Here is an 8,546-nt window from a genome sequence, read left to right on the forward strand (position 1 = left end):
TTAAATGGCTCCCCATTGTTCTAGAATAAAGATCAAAACTGGGATGGAAGTAAAAGACAGAAAACTGTACTTGAACAAAAATTAAAATAGAAAAAGACTATAATAAAGAAAATGGTAAATAAAATTGAGGCACCCTAAAAAAATACCAAAACATTTAATATGGCTTACAAGATGCTGCAGGTCTGGCCCCTGCTGACCTGTCTAATCTTACATCCAAACACACCTCTATTTTCAACCATTCCAGCCAAACTGATAGTCTTTATTTTTTATTTTCAGTGGCTTAAGAGACATCCAGAGCTAAAATCAGATATTATCTACTCACCCTGAAACAAACCTTACTTTCATGTAGTCTCATAGCATCATATTTGTTCTTTATTGCATTTGTCACAACCCATGATTTTGTATTTGCTTATCTAATGATTGGGTTGATGCTTTATCTACCCCTTGGTATGTAGCTCCATGTTTTACTCACCAACCATCTCCAGCTTATAGCACAATGTCCAGCACAAAGAAAGAATTGAGTAAGTTCTTTGTTGTTGTTGTTGAATAAATGTATAAGTGAATGAGTTATAAGGTAGGGCACATTCTAAGTGGAAGCTAGAAGTGGAGCTAAAACAAAGAGTATGTAAAGTAGGATGGGAGAAGAGGCAAAAAAGATGAACAAAACAGATCACAAAATAATCATTCAGCACTATTGTATGGCAGGCACTGTTCTGAGCACTGGGGACATAGCAGTGAATAAAATAAACAACCTTCTCTACCTTTATAGGGCTTACATTAGAGGTCATCCCCCTCTCATTTTTCAGGATACCCACGGACCAGTGTTCATCTTAGACATATCTCCACTTGTAGCATTATCCTAAGTTATTGTGCCAAGAATAAATTGCACACATGACCAGTTGTAAAGGGCCTCCCATGGGCAACCTCCAGTACTGGGATTTTATTCAGGGGGAGACCAATTTAAGCACTTCATATCCCCAAAATAAATCAACTCCACAATCTGTTGATAAGAAGTGGGTGACTTCCTCCAGATTCAGTGGAGGTATAGAAAAAGATGATTAAATTGCACAACACAGAATTAAAAGACCATCAATCCCCCCATAACTTAAACACCCCAGGTCCCTCCATTCTGCAAGCCACTTTGTCAGTCTTCTCTCCCTCACACACTACACCTGAGAATTCCTTCTGTTCTAAGCAATTCAGCATGCATTATTAGCTTGCAGATTTTCCTAAGTGAACATCTGCATGCCCCTTGGTTTATGCTGCCATGTAAATACTATTTAAATTGAGTGGACTTTTTATGAACAGTGTGAATTCACTGTTGTGCCACAACCCACTAGATGGGAGTCACTATAACATGCAGCCTGGTTCCTCACACTAAGGGCTCTGGCTTTTTCCCCAGAAGGCAATGTGGAACACAGGAGGTTTTTAGTAGGAAAGTGACTCTAGGCAGGTTACCCCCACCACACCTGAGATTCCACCTCAGCTTTGTCCACGGCCTGGCTGCAGAGAAGACTGGGGTGAAGAACAGAGGGGGTCTAGCTGTAGCTTCAAAGAACATGAAGACAGCTCTAAGCATATCCAACTGCTAGGTATCTTCCTCATGGGAGGACAGCTCAAGTTCCCTTAGAGAGGGGGCATCTCTCATCTAAAACTCTACTTCTGATAGAAAAGGAGCAGGGTTGTTTCCTTGGGAAACATTTATAAAATGGAATCAGCCTTAGGGCCCATTCTCTCTTATCTTCCAGGGCTGATGCTTACTGTCAGTGGTTCTTCTATAGTTAAAGGAATGGAGCTGTGCAACATGGCAGCCCCCCCGTGTCCAGGACTGGGGGGCCCAGAAAGTTATCTAGTGAAAATCATAATTATAAAAAATCATTTCAGTTACAATTTATCAAGACTTAACCAAGACAATCTTCTTAGCATGCACTATTGTGATTAAACCCCACAATAATCTGGTAAAATGGAGGTTATTATCACCATTGGACTGATGAAGGAGCTAAGTCTTGCTTCTACTTTCAAGTTCTGGACTCATTTAAAAGCTGTGTGATGCTGGCCAAGTTACTTTCTTAACATTTCCACTTCCATAACCTTCATTAAATCAAACAAAAGTCTTTTTCTGAGTAAAAACCCCACACTTACCCCCATGCCTCCTATCCAGTCTCACAATGATTCAGAGACTATTCTCTAGGGAGGGGCAGCAGCTGTGTTCTGAGCCTTTAGGGATCCTAGGAGAAGGGGAGGAAAGAACAAGAACAAAGAACAAGAGAACATAGGCTTATAGATGCAATATGGAGCAGTTATGGGAAAAATAAGGTCATGGATACCAGGTGTTCTGAGAAAAGGGGCCCCCAGTCACAACTGGGCATTTTGGCCATTCTGAGGAACAAGCTTGGAAGAAAAATTGCTTTGTGATTGCTACTCATTGGGCCACCAACTCCTTAGGGCATCCACAGAGTCATTCTCTATGTGGATTTTCTTAGGAGCAAGGGAAAGACACTTGAGGGTGATAATAGTCTTAAAGTCAAAGAAGCCAAACCTTCAGTGTCTGGAGCCTTCGCTGACTTTCTCCAACTCTTCCCCAAAATGACAGAGAGGGAGGGTGACCCACCTGAGCCTGACCTGAAATGAGATGTTTATCTCCCATACCACCTCCACTCTCACAAAACTCTTTCTAGACCTCTTGATTTCACTTTGCTCTGATAGTAATGGGAAAAATCACCTTTCTGAGCCTCAATTTTTCATCTGAGAAAAAATGATAATGGCCCCAGAGGGTGACTCTGAGGATTAAATTTAAATCATATCAAACACGTAACATAAGACTGACCTCTGATAGACACTCAGTTAATAGTGTCCATACATTTAATTGTTTAAATGAAAATATGTTTGTCTTACCTCTTCTGTTCTAAAACTATAAGTTCCTGGAGAGGATTCATGCCCTATACTATATACCACATATCTATGCTAAATAAATATATGTTAAGTCAATGACTTGCTAGAATACTAGAATTTCCAGACTGGGAGATATCTAAGATACAGCTATTTCAATCTTTCATTTTATACACAAAATAAATGGAAACCCCAACTCCACCATAAGTAATCTTGGCTATTGCTTAACTTTTTTTGACCAGTTTTCTTTTCTATTGAAATGAAGTTGCTATTATATTGGCTTGTCTGGGGTTTAAATAGGAAAATATATACGATGCTTTAGACCAGTGTTTGGCACATAATAAGTATCAATAAATGTTATTATTTTATAAGATGATTGAGACTGGCCCAAGGCCAAACCCCCAGTAGCATGCCTGAAGCTGTGCTTCTGCATCCTAGTCTATCATTTTACCCATTACACTGCACTGCCTTTCATAAGAACAAATGCTCCTTATCCTAATTCCTTGGTTGTAGAATTTACATGGTGTTCCCATGTCCCAAGAGGGTGCAGGCTGAACTCTAATTCCTGAGGAGAACTTCCTAGCCAATCAGATTATCAGTTTGTCTCAAACAGGGCATATTTTTGTCCCCTTGGTCCCCCAGGGTACATTTGACAATATCTGGAGACATTTTTAATTTTCAAAATTTGGGTGAAAGGCGATATTGGTATCTAGTGTGTGGAAGCCAGAGACGCTGCTAAACATTTCACATTGCACAGGATGTCCCACAACAAAGAATCAGTCTAGAACATCACTGAGCTTCTGCTGAAAGGCCCTTATGTGGATACGTGCATTCAGATGCAAATATTTATCACATATGTTTTACAGCTACATAATCAATAAGTTATGGAAAAGCAGTAGCTTTGGCATTAAAGACATCAGGGTTCAAATTCTAGTTCTGTCACTTACTAGCTGTGTGAGCTGGAACATGATACTTAACTTCTCTGAGTCTTAGCTTCCTCATGCATGAAATGGAGATAATCATGGTGCAGTGAGGCTTTTTGATGATACACAGAAAGCACCTACTAAGTGTCCAAGACATAATAGGTAGGGAGTGGGTGATGTCTGTTAGTCACTTCCTCACTTTTGTAGGTATGTAGATGTGGATACTTGAAAAAAGTTGGTTGGGAATAAGCTGTTGGCTGACAGAAGACAAATTAATGGATGTTGATGAATGGCTTAGGGCTCAAAGCCAAGAGATGGGAACCCAGACAAAGTGAATAGGAAGGAGGGAGACAGAGATAGTGAAGGAAAAATATCCATACACATATAGGAAATTATCATTCATTCATTTATTTTAAAATGTTATAGGTGAGACTGTATGCTAGGCATTTTATAGACATGATTCATTTAATAAAAATATAGTGAACACCTACTATGTACTAAGCACTATTTACTAAGCACCATAGCAACACATTATTCATTTGTTCATATCTTTATTTATTCTGCAGTTATTCATTGAGCCATTGCCCTGCACCAGACACTATTACCATTTCACATGCATTATTCCCTCCCCCACTCATTCACCCACTCACTCATTAATTCTTTACTTAACTAACTCATGCAACAACAGCTTATAAGAATCTATGCTGTACCAGATACTAGGTTAACTGTGGATGAAAGATTAAAAGTTTGACTTCTGGTAAAGATGGCAGCATAGGTATACACAGCTCACCTCCTTGAAAAACCACATCAAAATTACAACTAAAATATAGAACAACAATCACTGAGAATGGCCAGAAATCTAGTTGAATAAAAGTCTGACAACTATCAAAATCTGACCACACCCATGTGTGGTGGATAAAAATTCAGGAGGGATATCGAGGGAATGAGAAATCCCAGTCCCATGCCACTCCCCCAGCAGAGGGTTCCAGTGCCAGGAACATAAGTCTCCATAACTTCTGGCTGCAAAAACCATCAGAGACTGAGTTGGTAGAAAAACTTCTAGAGTCCCTATAGTCCCCCTTAAAGAACCTTCACAAAGACCTATTCAGACTCACTCCCTCTGAGTTTAAGCACTGGACTAGCAGATTGTAAGGCACCAGTGGCATAAAGGAAGGAACTGATGTGTCCGGCATCAAGGTGAGAGCTGGAGGACAGCTTTCTCCCGGACAGAAAGGTGGGCAAAGGCCATTGACCATTTTCTGAGCCCTTCTATCACAGAGCCACAGAGCCAGTATACAGGTACCATATCTGAGACTCCATAAAGCTGGCTAACATGGTTTGCCCCACCCTGGAGATCCCCTGAGATTCTGTTCCACCCAACTTATGGGCCCATCCAAACTGTTAATTGTGACTTTTCCATATGAATTGCTGGTCTTGGCTGATGCTTCACAACTTCCTAAATCCTATCAAAAAAGCAACAGCCTCAGTAATCCCCCAGCTCTATACTGCTTGCTAAGTGGTGCCAGGCCTGGAGCTATTAGCAGCCAACTTAGATTCACAGCTTGTCTTCACCTGGGAATCTCCAAGCCCAGCTAAAGTAGCAGGTAGCTCAGATTGCTATATATCTAATGCAGGGTGGCTCCAGAGAGAACACAGGTGTGGCTGACCTTGGCCTGCATCACCTGGGAAACTTCAGAGCCTGTATACCCAGTGGACAGCTACAGACCAGGTCAGAGCACCACCACCATGCCCCTGAACAGTTGACCAGAGATTGGTGGTCAGTGGTCAAACCAGACCTTGTAGCAAACAGGCCTGGATGAATCCCTCCCATTGACCTGCCAATAGAAATCAAGGTTCAACTAAATGAGGAGGTTGTACTCAACCCACACAAAGGGTGCACCTCGGCTACACATTATAGGTGATAGGAGAGGATATGCCACTGGCCCATACAGGACACTAATACATTAGGCCACACTATCAAGACAGGGACTCACAGAAGCTCTACCTAATACATAGAAACAAATCACAGAGAGGCTGCCAAAACAATGAGAAAGAGAAACATGGTCCAAATGAAAGAACAGATCAAAACTCCAGAAAAAGAACTAAACAAAATGGAGAGAAACAATATACTAAATGCAGTATTCCCAAAGACTGGTTATAAGGATCTCAAGGAACTTACTTAGGACCTCATCAGCATTAAAAAGATCTAGTCAGAAAGATAGGATACATTAATTGAAATAAAGAACAATTTACAAGGGAAAAACAGCAGAATGGATGAAGCTAAGAATCAAATCAATGATTTGAAACATAAGGAAGCACAAAACAACCAATCATAAAAACAAGAAATAAAAAGAATCCAAAAGAGTAAGCAGCCTCTGAGACAACTTCAAGCATTCCAGCACTTGCATTATAGGGGTGTTAGAGGGAGAATTGAAAGAACAAGAAATTGGAAATCTATTTTTAAAAAACAATGAAATAAAACTCCCCAAATTTGGTGAAGAAAATAGACATGAAAATCCAGGAAGCACAGAATCCCAAACAAGAAGGATGTAAAGAGGCTCACTTCAAGACACATCATAATTAAAATACTAAAAGTTGAAGATAAAGAGAGAATCTTAAAAGCAACAAGAAAAAAGCAGATAGTTACCTACAGGAGAGTTCCCATAAAACTGTCAGCTGATTTCTCAAAAGAAACTTTTCAGGCTAAAAAGGATTAGCAAGAATTATCTAAAATCATGAAAAGCAGGGACCTACAGCAAAGATTGCTCTACCCACTATGATATCATTTGGAATGGAAGGGTAGATGCAGAGCTTCCCAGGAAGAAAAAACTGCAGGAGTTCATCATCACCAAACCATTATTATATGAAATGTTAAAGGGACTTGTTTAAGAAAAAGATCAAAATAGAAAGAATAAAATGCCAGTAAGTACATATCTATCAACAATCAAATCTAGAAAACATTTTAAGCAAACAACATACAGAAAGTATGTTGATGGTTTCCAGTTGGGAGGGGAGTATGGGAAAATTGGTAAAGAGGTGAGGGGATTAAGAAGTACAAATATGTAGTTACAGAATAGCCATGGGGATGTAAAGCACAGTATAGGAAATGGAATATCCAAAGAACTTATACACATGACATGTATATTAGCCAAAGAACTTATAGCCAAAAGAACTTATATACATGACACGTCCATGGACATAAAAAATGGTGTGGGGATTGTCTGATGGTGTGGGGGATGGTGGATGGAAGGGGGCAAAAGGGGAAAGAATTGGGACAAGTGTAACAGCATAATCAATAAAATATAGTTAAAATAAAACAAATAAAACTTTAAAAAAGAAAAAGTTCTAGAAAAGGAAGAGAGGAGTTATTGATGGAACTTCATCTAGGATAAGTGGGATCAAGAAAGGAAGCAGGATCTCTGCTCCTCCTATTCGACAGACAGCTGCATCTCCCTGCACAGTGCCAGCCTCAAACATGAGACACAATGACAAAGATGGGAGTGAATGGATTTAGCCATATTGTGCACCTGGTCACCAGGGTTGCTTATTACTCTGGTGAAGTGGATGCTATCACCATCAGGGATCCTTTCATTGACCTCAACTACATGGTATACATGATCCAGGATGATTCTACTCAGGGCAAGATCAAACGCACAGTCAAGGCTGAGAACGGGAAGCTTGTCTCAATGGAAAGTCCATCTTCATCTTCCAGGGACAAGATCTCACCAACATCAAATGGGGTGATTCTGGTGTTGAATATGGGGTGATACTGGTATCTTCACTACCATGGAGAAGACTGGGGCTCTCTTGAGGGGTGGAGCCAAGAGGGTCATCATCTCTGGTCCTTATGTAGATGCCCCCATATTTGTGATGGATGTGAACCATGACAAGTATGACAACTTCATGAAGATTGTCAACAATGCCTCCTGAACCACCAACTGCTTGGCCCCACTGGTCAAGGTCATCTATGACAACTTTAGCATTGTGGAGGGACTCATGACCTGTCCATGTCATCACTGCCACCCAGAAGACCATGGAAGGCCCCTCTGGAAAGCTATAGTGTGATGGCCAAGGGACTTCCCAGAACATTATCCCTGCTTCCACTGGCACTGCCAAGGCTGTGGGCAAAGTCATCCATGAGCTTAATGGGGAGCTCACAGTCATGGCCTTCCATGTTCCCATGTCCAATGTGTCAGTTGTGGATCTGACCTGCCACCTGGAGAAACCTGTCAAATATGATGACATCAAGAAGGTAGTGAAGCAGCCATCAGAGGGTCCCCTCAAGTGCATACTGGGCTATAACTGAGGACCAGGTTGTCTCCTGTAACTTTAACAGTGACACCCATTCCTCCACCTTTGATGCTGGGTCTGACACTACCCTCAATGACCACTTTGTCAAGCTCATTTCATGGTATGACAATGAATGTGGCTACAGCAGCAGGGTGGTGGACCTTAGGGTCCACATGGCATCTAAGGAGTAAGAGCCCCCTGGGCCACCTCCCCAGTGACAGGAAGAGAGACCCTCATCTGTTGGGGAGTCCTTGCCCAAAATTTATCCCTAAACACACTGAGAATCTCCTGACCTCCAGTTTCCATCCTAGACCCCTTAAGGGCAGAAGGGCTTAGGGAACACTGCCTTGTCATGCACCATCAATAAAGTTCACTGTATTCAGCCAAAAAAATGAAAGCAGATTCAGGGATTTATAGAATTATGGTATAACCTGATTAGTGGTC

At 41.1% G+C, this 8,546-nt stretch overlaps 1 pseudogene; it reads left to right on the plus strand.

Moving 5' to 3' along the window:
- Nucleotides 1-7,297: 7,297 nt before the first annotated feature.
- Nucleotides 7,298-8,293, plus strand: LOC123825610 (annotated as a pseudogene).
- Nucleotides 8,294-8,546: the final 253 nt, after the last annotated feature.

Source organism: Phyllostomus hastatus, unplaced genomic scaffold (assembly GCF_019186645.2).
Source record: "Phyllostomus hastatus isolate PE091 unplaced genomic scaffold, TTU_PhHast_1.1 phas_contig_64, whole genome shotgun sequence".
Taxonomy (NCBI): Eukaryota; Metazoa; Chordata; class Mammalia; order Chiroptera; family Phyllostomidae; genus Phyllostomus; species Phyllostomus hastatus.